Source organism: Onychostruthus taczanowskii, unplaced genomic scaffold (genome assembly GCF_017590055.1).
Source record: "Onychostruthus taczanowskii isolate IOZ18803 unplaced genomic scaffold, ASM1759005v1 scaffold15, whole genome shotgun sequence".
Classification (NCBI taxonomy): Eukaryota; Metazoa; Chordata; class Aves; order Passeriformes; family Passeridae; genus Onychostruthus; species Onychostruthus taczanowskii.
In genome coordinates this window covers 7984706-7998147 of record NW_024498685.1, presented here as the reverse complement: position 1 = coordinate 7998147, position 13442 = coordinate 7984706, and the positions used below count along the sequence as shown (strand labels likewise).

The 13442-nt window shown below is 39.9% G+C and overlaps 1 protein-coding gene across 1 annotated transcript in view; it reads left to right on the top strand.

The window, feature by feature from the left end:
• The window catches only part of ATXN10 (ataxin 10), a 91729-nt gene that overhangs the window by 49539 nt on the left and 28748 nt on the right, over positions 1-13442 (top strand). The gene's annotated exons all lie outside the window — the stretch shown is intronic.

Genomic DNA, 13442 nt, shown 5'->3' with positions numbered 1-13442 from the left:
CTAAATTTCAACTTCACTTTTGAAGGGAAATGGATGTGGTTTTTTTTGCATGAACTTAATTTTAAATCTTTGAATTAGTCTAATGTTTTTTCTCCCTTTTTCATGTCACTGTAAAAATGGAGGTCTGCCTTTATCAAATCACTTGAAACCCTTTATCTTATAGTTCCTATATAGAAAATCAGTTTCATTTCCACAGTGGGGAAAAAGAGGAAACAGCAGCAAGCTTTAAAGATTAATTTTTTTTTGAGTGATAAAAGATGTGGCTTCCCTCCAGGATTTGTTAGACTATCTTAGTTTCAGCAAGAAAAACACTTCCAAAAGTGTCTTTGTCTGAAAAATCCTAGTAATATGATCCTCTGGATGGGTAATATGGGAATGATTTTCCACTTCCTCATTCATATTAAGAGTATGTAATCAAAGCTTTTAATATGTCTGAAAAATATTATTAATACTATTAATCACTCTTGCTTAGTTGTGTCTCTGACCCATTATGATGTAATATATGTTTGTGGAAGTGAAATACATTTTTGTGGAATAGCTAATGATAGCGGAGGGGAGGGGGTTGCTTTCATTTTGAAGGGGTTGATTTACAGCTTATTGTCCTATTTGCTGGGATTTTCAAAGGCCCCTGGAGCAATTAAGCCTGCAGGCTTAATGTTTTCAGTGGAAGTTGGGTATTAAGTGGCTGTAACCTGCCTGAAAATATTATTGCCTTATGCTGTCTTAAAAAAATATTTAGATTCTGGTGTGTAATATCAAGGTACATTACTTAAGTGCCATTGAAACTTCAGAAATGTCAATTGAATCATACCCTGTCCGCACCTTCAGTTTATTTCATATATTTAAATGGGTTCAAATACATGCACTTGCCATTTGTAAGGCAGTTTTCATACATAAACATGTTTGTGAGGACAGGACAAGCAGCTGCTATCACTGCACAGACAAGAAGAGTTCTGAGATGAGTTCAGTGTTCAAAGTGGGGCATGGCTCAGACCTAGAACTGGGTTCCCACCTCTCTTCAGACTTGTATCTCACAACATAGGTCTGATTTTGTATCCCTTACTGGATTTACACAGAGTTTGCTGTCTGTATTCAGTCAAAAGCAAGGTTAAAAGGATAGATTGTGGTTTACTTTACAAGCCAGGTGACCAGTGCTTGTGAGAGACCTTGGACTTTAGCAATGGCCACTACTCTCCTGTGACTTACAGGAGTGTGTGGGTTAGGGAAGCAGCTTTCTCCCAGGACAGCTTGGATGGGTGCCTTGGAGGAGAGGCTGCATGGCAGGAAAAGCCTGGAAACAGCAAACCAAAGACCCTCCAGCAGCACTCCTAGAATTCAGGCTCTTGAATGAACTGATGTTTTTCATTGTTGCTTTCTCTAATACTTTTCCAAAATTTCCAGTCCCAGTAGAGCTCTTCTCCAGTAACAATGCTAATGAATTAGTAAATGGAGTAATAGCACACTGCTAATAATAAATAATAAAAAAATACAGCCCCTATATGTATAATAGGGGCTGTGTATGTGGGGGAGAATATATAATTGGAGAAGAGAAGGTTTTGTGGAGACCTCATAACAGCCTACAGGGAAATCAGGGAGGAACTCTTTACCAGGAACTGTAATGACAGGGGCACGTCAAGGGGAAAGGGCTTCAAACTGACAGTGAGTGCGTTTAGATGAGAAATTAGGAAGAAATTCTTGGCTGTGAGGATGGTGAGGCCCTGACACAGGTTGCCCAGAGAAGTTGTGAATGCATCATCCCTGGAAGTGTTCAGACTGGGTGGGGCTTGGAGCAGCCTGGTCTAGTGGAAGATGTCCGTTCCAAGCAGGGGGCTTGGAACATCACTGTCATCTCTAAGGTTTATTCCAGCCCCGGCAATTCCTTGATTTTAGTCTGTAAATCTGTAATACAGCCTTAGTGCTTCATGTTGGTTTGCCTGACTTGTTGTGGAAACAAAAGCAGTCCCCAAAGACCTGGGGTTTGAACAGTGACTTGGGGCAAGCTCACCATGGAACAGAGTTGGGTCACTGTGTCCAGGAGCTGTTTCCTGAGTCGAGTGACACCCAGACTACGTGCCTGCTCGGGTGGGTCCTGCAGTGCGTGTTTCCGAGTTCAGTGGGGCAGGTTGACTGCACGGGGTGTAGGTAACAGAGCTAAAGCTACAGACTGGCTGGAGAGGGATGATACCTCTCTGTTCATGGTCTCCACCTGCTGTAGCAACAATAAATGCAGGGGTTTAGTGCACTGGTTTATTGGCAGTGGGGAAAAATCCTGTAATGCTTTGGAACAGAGAGATACCCTACTAACACTTTATTCCTTCTTCACTTTCTGTTTAAAATCAGTCTTTGATTTCAGAATGCATTCTTTTAGCTTGTACTCTGTTAGCATTAGGAATGCATTCTTTAATTCCTTTCTTCCTCATAGTTTTGTTCCACTGCTCTGATAGGTTCTTGAGATTCAAGGGAGTGGGCAGACCTGTAAGCAGTTACTAGCTTGGGTCTTACCAGGCTTGATGCCCATTTCCATGTTTGGCAAGGCTGGATGGGTTGGTATTTTGTTTTCTTTTCTTAAGATAAAACATTCTCTTTGGACCGACCCATGTTGGGTCCCTTCATGTCCTGAGCTGCACTAGCTCTTGTGCAGGAGAGAACAACAAACAAAAGTGCTATACTTGGGACACCAAGGCATGAGCTTGTTCTGTGTCGGATCTGCCAGGAGCCTGTGAGGGATATGCAGTTCCATTCTTTTTTCCTTCTGTGTAGGAGGAAAAGCTGTCAAGAGTTACTGTCATACACGTGGGGCAGTCCTCTGGCTTGTGTTGTGTTACATCTCCTTCAAAATGCATTGTATGATTTTATTAAATACACAGGAAGGAAGGAGGTGGGTTCTCAGGCTTGAGCATGGGGTGGAGGTTTTGGCTGGTAGGTGATGAATGAAGCTATCAGATGGAAAAAGTGAAAATTCTTTCATACTCACATTACCTTGTTGGACTTGCCTACTAAACACCTCACCATCCAAAAGGAATTGATGCTGGTTCCTTGGGGGAGGGGCTTTCATACTCACATTACCTTGTTGGACTTGCCTACTAAACACCTCACTTTCATCATCCAAAAGGAATTGATGCTGGTTTCTTGGGGGAGGGCTTTAGATATTTATTTTCCACTCCCACTTTCAGAGCTATGACAAGATGGATTAATTCAGCTTATTCTGCTGCTTTACTATAGAACTGTTTAATAAAGAGTAAAACTTACAAAAGAAACCTAATGAATGAATTACAGAGGATATAGTTTTTTATTGTAGGACTGAAAGAATACAAAATAGGTCATAGCAGTTAATTTGCACCCTTGTTTCTGTGTTCCTTTACAAGAATCATATACATGGAAGGGAAGATGACTGATCTATACCTTATTGTGACACCTAGCACTGCTCTGCACAACCTTATTGCCTGTCCCTAAAGCTGCCAAGGACATTTTAGGTACCATGGATGCCAGTGAACTCAATCATAGCATCCTAATCTTGGAATCTGTTTTTTGGTAAAGCTGTTCAATTATTCATATAGGGGAAAAAAATTAAATATCTAGTTGCCTTTGGTCTTGGCACCTTCTTACCTAAGTAGAGTCAGTGTAATGAGATGAACAATTTATGAGGGATAATTTTTTTCATGTGCCTGTGTTTATTTGAGGTGGTAGCAGTGCTTTCTCTAATGCTGTAATGCTGTTTTTTGTCAATGTAGAGGTGAAAAAAGGAAGTCTTCTGGGAGGAAAAGGAAAATAAAAAATCTTCAACTGTTAAAATTAATCGTAATAAAAGTAGCAAGTAAAACATCTGGATACTATTTAGTGTATCTAAATTAGCTTGGATTTGTATGTATATATAGATCTCTAAGCCAAATTGTTTTATATGACACTGGCTTCCTAATTTGAAGACTGTTCTGCCTGAAAATATGAACAAGATTTGACTTGTTTGGAATTCAGTTTTCAATTCCTTTTTCTTTCATGGGGACAAGCTGTGCAACAAATCCACTTACTTAGCAAAAGGTGCCAAGATCCGTAGATCAAACTGTGACCACCCAGACCCTCAACTTCATCTTCTTGCTGTAGTGATTATAAAATAGACAAGCTAGTGTTAAAGACACATGCTTTGTTTTTGCAGAGTCACAGAATGGTTTGGCCTGCAAGGGATTTTTAAGGCCATCTTGTTTCACCCCCTGTCATGGGCAGGGACACCTTCCACTATCCCAGGTTGCTCCAAGCCCTGTTCAACCTGGTCTTGGACATTTCCAGAGATGGGACAGCCACAACCTCTCTGGGCAACATGTGCCAGGGCCTCCTGACCCTCACAGGGAAGAATGTCTTTGTAATACCTAATCTAAACCTTTATCCTCTTTCAGTTTGACCTTTCACTACACTAAGGTATTTAACAAATGGTTCTTTCTCACCTAAGGTTTTTAGAAAAACTCCATGAGCTTATCTGTTCTTCTTCAAGATTAATGTGACTTTTTAAAAATAATTACATTCTGGCATAGGAGGATTTGAAATTACTTGCAGTGAAGATCATCCCACATTTAACTGCATATGCTATTCAGAGGTGGTGGGGGGAGTACTAAACCTCTTGGATTTCTTAAGTAGAAACTTGCATCATTGTGATTATTATATTTTCCTAATGTTAAACAGAAGCCTAAAATGGAAGAAAGGTTCTTGGTTTACATGTGAACAAAAGAGGGAGCCTTTTGGACCTGAATGCTCTGAAGTGGAGCTCCTGCACACCTACAAATAATTCTGCATGGTTCCACTGGTTGGGTGGGGCTGTTCTGATGTAGCTCTCTATATCTTTTAATGCTTTGCTAGATAAGGACAAAACATTCAGGGTGTTGCAGGACTGAGCTCTGTAATTGTTAAGTTTTGTCTGGGTGTAGCACTGTGAAAGTCAGCGGAAAGCTGAAAATGGACCTTCTGACAGAAGTCCTTTTAAAAGCTTATTAAAAGCTTTTAAAAGGGGTTTTGCTGTGGACAGAAGTACACCAAGTAGCAAAGTGTCTGTGGCTCAAGTGTGTCTTTCAGAGTATCTGTTAGGACATGTAGGCGATCTGTCCTGGTCCCATGTTGTTATTGTGTTATTATGTTAGTCTTCAGCTTTGTTGCAATCATGAATCCTTAATAAGGTGCTAAGATTTCCATCAAAGCGTAGAGGCTGGTAAACAAAAGAGAATCAGGCTCTCTCTTAAAGGGCAGGAGAATGTGGGTAATAAAGGGTTGGTGTGAGGTTTTTTCCTTGAGGTCAGACATGAATGCATAGTGTGCAGTATTGTTTGTAAAGCGATGGATTATTTTTGTAACAAGGTGACTCATTTGTCCTTGGATAATAATACAAAACTTTATTCTGTTGTGCTGCCCCTTTAGCAGCAGCAAGTTAATGTTCCCTCTTGTCCTGCTCCTATTCCCTTTTCTGCCCCTCCAGTTGACAGCTGATAGATGCAGTTGATCCATTGTGACTCGTCCAGTTTGGCCAATTTCACTTGAAACCTTGATCATACAAAGAATGGAAAGTTAAAAAAGAAAACAGACTGGCTCTGTATGCATTTCCAAAGGGTCAGTACCAACTTGTAGGCTTCCTGTCTTCCTTTTGACTCTGGATGTTGGTGGGTTTTTTTGAGCCCTATTTGGTGTTGAACCTTAACATCATAGTGGTACAGCACAGGACTCCAGCCCTTTTTAAAGGAAAGCTTGGCACACCAGTGTCAAACAGCTCTTTCCAGATCTCTTTCAGCACTTACTTAAGTGTTGAAACTGCATCTGTAGCATTTATTTTTAATGTGCCTGTTGAAGGTGTAAAATGCTCATTTTCCCAGACAAAAATCTAAAAATAAGGTAATTGACCTTTATATGGAAGAGTTCTCAAGAGATTTCTGCAACTTCTTTCCTGGTCCAGCAGGCTGAGCAATAGTTGTCATACCTGTGGTAACTACTTCAAACATTAATTAAGCTTGGTATTCACCAAAGGGTTTTGTGCTGTTGCTCTTTCCTTTCTTCATCTTCAAATGATTCTGTAAGGCATGGATTATTAAAATTCTAGTCACTTGAGAAATATTTAGAGATGTTTTGTTGTTACCTGTATCATACTCAGTGAAGTGAAGAGCACCATATCAACTAAAAACATTTCTTGCTAGTTTACTAGGTGGTGAAGAACTGAATTTGTTTGGAGTACACAATGTTAGAAAAACTTACTGAAGTAACACCTTCTGATGTGGTTAATATTTTTTTAGAGAGGTTCAGAAGATCTAAAGTACCCTGTATTGCAGGAAAGGGGTTATCTGTGGTTCCTGGGGTTTGCCAGTGGTATGGATTGCTGGAAGCAGGAACCCCATATGTGGAAGAACATCTACCTTTCTGAATGCTCCTTCTCTGGCTCAGATCTGAGCTGTTAATCCAAATTCTTCCCACTTTTACTGCTATCAGACACAAGTGATATATTTTCCAGTATTACAACAAGAAGTTTCATCAGTTTTCTGTGTTGTTTTCCATTGTCCTAACCTCAACATGAACTGAATTTCCCCATCTTCTCTGAACTGCCATCCTGCATACAATCTCTTCAGGATGTTTTGTTTCTTGGGTTTTGGGGTTTTTTTAAAGCTGCACCAGTCTTCACAAAGGGCTGATATTGTAATGCTGTGAGTGTTGAATGTGATCTTTTTTGGATATACAGCTTTCTTCTCTTTCCACTTAAGAGAGGTTGTACTTGCTATTTTAATTACCCTGAGAGGCACAGGAATCATTCATTTTTTCATCTGTTTCCTGAGAAGTGACTGAATTTTGGTTGCTGTGAGATATTCAAGTTTCTTAGCTTATACCTTTATGACAATCCTGAAGTTTATAGGAACCAGCATAAAAAAAAAATCTTATTTTAAGTGTTGATATTTGGCCATCATTGTTTATAACGTAGCTCAGTTCACATTTTGAAATAAAATAGTTTAATGGAGGAAATAGTGAAGCGTGACATGTGAAGAGCTACATTTTGTGGTGAATTTACTGCAGTAACTTGGTTTTAGTGGCACACTGTGCTGCACTCAGGGTGAGGAGGGCACCAAGGAGATGTTGTGTGTAAGGGGGTAGTGGAAGAGCCCTTCCCAGTCATCAGTAAGCTGGATGTTAAGCACATGCCACTGAATCCTGCTACCAACTTTCCCACCAAAACCAGAGAAGAACTGAGCTAGACAGAAGCTCACAATGGGCTCCCAGTTTCAGTGTCATCACAGTGGGGTTCAGTTGTTGACTCCCTCCCCTGTGACGGCTGTTAGCAGGTTCAGTGGAGGTGTGATGCCATGCAGGCTTCAGCCCAGCTTTGCCTTGTCAAAAAGCAGCTGTCAACCTTCAGTTCTCTCTCCCTGTGTGCCTCTGAATTCTCTTACCAGTCCTGAAAATTAGAATTATAGAATAGAATCTCCTGAGATAGAAGGGAACCACAAGTAATCATGCAGTCCAACTCCTGGCCCTGCCCATCCAGCAATCCCACCCTGTGCCTGAAAGTGCTGTCCAAATGCTCCTGGAGCTCTGGCAGACTTGTGGCTGTGACTGCAGTCCTGGGGAGTGTTTTCAGTGCCTGTCCACTCTTTGGGGGAAAAATATTTTCCTAATATCCAGCCTAAACCTCCTCTGACACACCTCCAGCTGTTAATTGTTTTCTAAAACTCCTGTTGAAGGATGTGGGGCCATATCAGAGCACCTAGTCTTCAGACAGAGACCAAGCATTTGATTTTATTAGGGGTTTTTTTCCCATTTTTCCTGTTTTCAGAGGAGCCAGTCTAGTGCCAGTCATCTGCAGATTTGAATTTCTGCCATTGGGTGATGCTGTTTGTTCTAAATTGTAGCCCTGCAGGATTTTGCTTCTTGCTCTTGAGCATGGCAGTGCTTGAGCCAAGTTTATTCATGCCTGTGCCTGAAGGAATCAAAGGACTGGTATCATTTTAAAAGAGGCTGGGGATGAGATTGCACAAGTCCATGTAAGCAAAGGTTCTGCCCATTCAGCTGTTATTTGCAGAACTCCATTCAGTTATCTTTTCTGCTTGAAATGTGGGCTCCTCAGAGAGCCCCGATGTTATAAGAGGGTTGCAATAATATAAAAATAAGTGGTGGTCACTATCTTTATCATGCTTTTATCAACTAATTTAATCTGCCTGCTATCCTCAGCCAATGATTGGAAGAAACCTACTTAGCTTTTTATGTAAGCAGTGGTCGAACAGGTGACAAGAGAAGAACTTGCAGTCTTTAAGGAGATTTTAGAAAAATATCTTCAGTTCTTGCATTGTTTAAGGACTTCATAAATATTCAGGATCTTCTGCCTGAGTTGTGAGAGAGAACAGACTTAATATTCCTTTTACAGTCTATTGATATCTTCAGCATGCTAATTCACATTAACTGTGCTGTTTGAAAGCCTCCTATTTTTAACCAAAAAAGTTCAGTATTTCAATAAAGAAGTGACAAAGAACTGCCTCATTCATGAGTATTTAAATGTTTAGAACTGTGAGTCTCCAAGTTTGCCTCATAATTGCAGTCAATCAGATATGTTCAGATTGTTATGGCAGAAGTGGTTTGCTGGAAGGATTTCAAAGGGACATTGACCAAAAATCTCATAAAGACACTGGAAATACAATTGGGTTTAAGTTCCTTGAATGGAGCATGGCCTATATTTAGATATTGTAGCAGTGGGAGCAAGATCAAAGTGTGTCAAGTCATCTCTATGCTGAAAGTCAGAGCACAAGAAGATATTGAATTAATCCTTTGCTGTTTGTGAAATGCAGAATGAGGTAGATATACAAAAGCCAAGATGATGGCTTGATTGTATGTATTAAGATTTAGTTAATTAAAGACTGCTGGCAAGATTCCTTCCATCTTGCCCTGGAGCATTTCCAGTGGGTAACACCACAAGACTGATTGCTTCCATCACATATGCTGACACTAAACTCTTCTCTAAGGAGAGAGAAACCTGTGCCACCAGTGTGATTTTCCTTCTTGCTCATAAGGGTGTCACTCAGTGGGGCAAGAGGAAGCACTTATTGAAAGTCACTGTATGTTCAGGTCCCCATAGGCTTAGCCTGAGGGAGGCTGAGGAAGCAGACAACAGGTTGGCACATCTTTTTATCCACCTTCCAGGACTGATGGAGTCTCCCATGGACCCTGCTTGGAAAAACAAAGTGATAATACACAGTATGCCCAAACAATCCCTGTCTACAAGACTGACTCCCTAAATTTCAGATATGTTCTCACAGTCTGGAATTCCAAAATGCCCTTTGTCACCACTGGTAGAATGTCTGTGTGTGTACTGGGTCTGACTGAGGTGAATTCTCAGCCCTTCCAGGGCTGTGCTTTGCATTAGTAGCTGTGCAGGTGTGATGACACAGCAGTGTTTTGGCTGCTGCCTCTGGCATTCCTTCCCCCACCAGAGGGGAGGGGAGTGGGCAAGGTCCTGGGAGGGGACACAGCCAGGCAGCTGACCCAAATTAGCCAGAGGGATATTCCATACCATATGATGTCAGCTCATAAGGGAGAGAAGAGGAAAGGGGGGCATTTGTGATTCCTCAGTGTTTGCCTCCCAGAGGAATCCCTACATGTACTGAAGCTCTTCTTCCCTGGAGGTGTCTGAACATCACTGCTAATGAGAAACAGAGGTTGACTTTTTTACTTTTTTTTTTTCTTTAGCTTATGTGCACACAGATTCTTGCTTCTTTTTCTTTTACTGTAGTAAAACTGTCTTGCCTCACCCTGCTGCTTGTTCTCCATCTTACTCTCTCCTGTCCCATTGGGAAAGGGAGTGATAGAGTGACTTAATGGGCACCTGGCACCAAGGCAAGCTCAACCTGCTGCACTATGCTAGTTCCAAATGGGTGAAACAGGTGTAGGAACTCTTGGCAGTTGGGATACACAGATAATGAATGGTTTTGACCAAAGTCATGCTTTGCAAGACACAGCAGAATTCAAATTCAGTCTAATAATTATTGCAGAGTCATTCTGGCTGGTTGTCACAAATGTCCTCTGAGGTGGAAAAGCAGTAATCTGAGGAGGGACAGAAGAAAGCTCTGTCTGATTTTATTTGCACTTGCTTTTCTGTCAAAATTGTGATCTTCTCTCACTGTTCTCATTTATGAAATGGGGTATTTCCCCTAACTGAAGAATGAGGAAATTGATGATTAATAGAAGTTAGATATTTAGGAGCTTACTTGCTGTATAATTATATTTATATATATATAGGCATGTGTGCATGATTTATATATATATACATAGATATGTGCATCTGCGTAGATCTATAATATGAAAATAAATACACTAATACAAACAGATAATATCTACTTGAAAGAGAAGTGTAGCCAGAGGGTTAAGAGAGTTGATTCTTCCCCTCTACTCTGCTCTGCTGAGACCCCAGCTATAGCACAGCCTTCGAGTACCTGAAGGGAGCTGACAAGAAGGATGGAGAGGCTATTTACCAGGGCCAGGAGTGACAGGAAAAGGGGGAATGGCTTCACACTGACAGGGAGCAGGGTTAGATGGGATACTGGGAAGCACTTCTTCCCTGTGAGGGTGGTGAGCCCCTTGCTCAGAGAAGCTGTGGCTGCCCCATCCCTGGAAGTGTTCCAGGCCAGGCTGGCTGGGGCTTGGAGCAGCCTTGGATAGTGGAAGGTGTCAGGGGGTGTGTACAAGATGATCTTTAAAGGTCACTTCTACCCCAAACCAGTCTGTGATTCAATGTACATACATACATACATAAAAACATACCCACATATGAACTCTTTAGTTGCCTCATTGTACTACTCCAGGAAGGCTTCTCTGGGTAAAATTGAGAAGATTGGTATTACTTTTGATTAAAACCAATTGTATTATACTTCCCTTTGATGATCTTCCTAGAAAGCAGAGTTCAAACTGCATTATAAAATACACTGTGAAAGAGATTCTCAAATATAATCCTAATTACTCTCTTCACTAAGAATCATAACTCTTGTTCAATTCCTGGGAGAAAATTTACACTGTTGAATTTTTAAAAAATACCATAAATATTTTCTATGTACCTTGATGGATCATTTTTTTATTAATTGCAAGATTATGTCTTTTGACATCTCTTAATGAACTTTGTTTAAAAAATAGTTCTGGCACAGTCTTACTGATGTGGAAAGGAAGAAAGTAAAATGACACTGATACTGGAATATATGACAAAATCATATGAACATACATGGTATGAGTTTACAGAAGTTGGAAAGTCTTCCTTTGCAAGCCAGCAGTACTTTGAAAAATGCAAGTACAAGAATGCACAAGTCTTGACTGGTGTGTGTACCCCAGGATGTGATTTAGGTCGTGATCCAAACCCCAGGAATGACAATTCCCTGATGACAGTTCCCTGTGGAACAGAATGTCCAGCTCAGGGGATCTGTGTGCAGTATGAATGGGTTTAAACAAGGCTGGTGCAGTATTCTCATTTTGGTTTTGTTATGCATTCTGCTTGTCAGACTTAGAAAAATATAATTTTGTTGCTTTTAACAAATAATTTAGATAGTTTACTGCCTCTAAAGTAAAAACAGTGTGCTTCATTTCAGTCTAATAATTTTTGAGGTTTTATGTGCAATATTTCAGTTTGCTTTAATATTTTTACGTGATTACAATCTGACTGAAATTTCAAGTGCAATATTGAATTGGCCAGGCTGGACAGGGCTTGGAGCAATGTGGTCTAGTGGAAGATGTCCCTGCCCATGGCAGGGCATGAATTGAGATGAGCTTTCAAGTCCCTTCCAACCCAAACCATTCCATGATTCTATCATGAGGATTAGCTTCATTTTGTAAAGATAGAATTTTTTCTGTTCTTCATAAACTAGAATAAGTATTGAATATAACTGTCTCTCCTCTATGTTTTTCTACATGTTTTAGCATTACAGTCAGCTTTGGTTTGACATTAATCTTACCTATAAGAAAATAAGAAGGATTTAGATTTGTGCCTAGCTATTACTGTTCTAAAGCACAATTATGGAGCTCAGTGGATTCATATTGAAGCTGGCAACACATGCTGAATTTTAATAAGGGGAAATTATAACATTTACCTTCAAATCAGTTTTTTCCTGTCTTTTAGAAAATGAGGGTTGCTACCCATGGAGCTGTTCAGGGCTTGAAATTTTACATAGGAGAGTTTCCAACTTCTCTAAGATTGTCTTCATCCTTGAATCCAGGAAATGTATGATTGTGCATTTGGCTTTGGAAATATTGAAGGGCTTTATTTGGAAATATTGAAAGCCTTTATTTCAGGCAATTATTCAGCATTGTAGCTAAAAATAATAATAAAGAAAGCAGTGTTTTGCCTGCAAACAAAAATGCAAACAGCTCAGTGTAATTAGTCATAAATTGGTAGGTTCTCTTTAACCTGCATCTGACTTTTGTTCCCTGCTACTTGGATGTCACTCCCTCCGGATTTTCCAGCCAGGTCTGTTCAGTTGTCTCAGCTCTGCCTGCTCCCCTCAGCTCCAGGAAAGGAAGTAGAGGCAGTTTGAGAGGACACTGACTACTGCCCATTCCTTGGGAACCTGCAATCCAAATGGAGTATTTAGTGGTTGGGAGTGTCACCTCTTAGTTCCAGCTCTTGGATTATACAGATTCATGAGCACCTTCCCATTCAATGCACTTTTTAAAAAATGCTTTTAGAATTTGTAGCTGCTGAGAAAAAAAGAAAAGCTTCTAATTCCCCTACAATAGATCAACCTGGTGTCAGCTGATTGAGGTTCTGATTCAAGGCTTTTTCTCCTCTCACCTTCTGACCCACCATTACTGTCAACCTGTTCCTGCAGGCATTTCTATAAAAGTGTTGACCTGCTCCTTTGAAAATCAACTTTGAATGAAAGTTTTTATTATCAAACTCTTAGAGAAATTTTCTTTCTTTTTAAAAATAGTAAAAAATATTGACTTGCACAATTCAAAGATTTTTGAAAAAGTTTCTAGTTTTTATGGTTGCATTAATTATGGTGCAAATTTCATCTGTGGAAATGTACCCTCAAGCTCTGTTCATAGGAGATTTTTTTTCTTGTTAATGGACTTGCTAGGAGGAGTTGGCTGTGCTTGTGTAGCTTTCCTTTAAATAATTTTTAATAATATGGTGTATATATGCTTCATGGAGACTAATTAAACGGTCTTGAAACAAGAACTTTTTTAATTTTTCAGTTAAAATATACAGTCTTGTCTTTATAGGCTGTCATCAAATAAATGATCTGTGGCAAGAGAATAAATAACAATAAAAATAAAGCAAAACAAAACATTCAAAATTGTATAAACAATTGGCTTAGTGCTTGAGTGTGTATATATATATATATACATGCCTTGTTTAGTGCTATAATATTTTCAGATAAATTAACCCTATGAAAGGATACATTTATTACGGAGTTTTTAAAACAATTGGAACAACACCTTTGCAATTTGAAAACCTA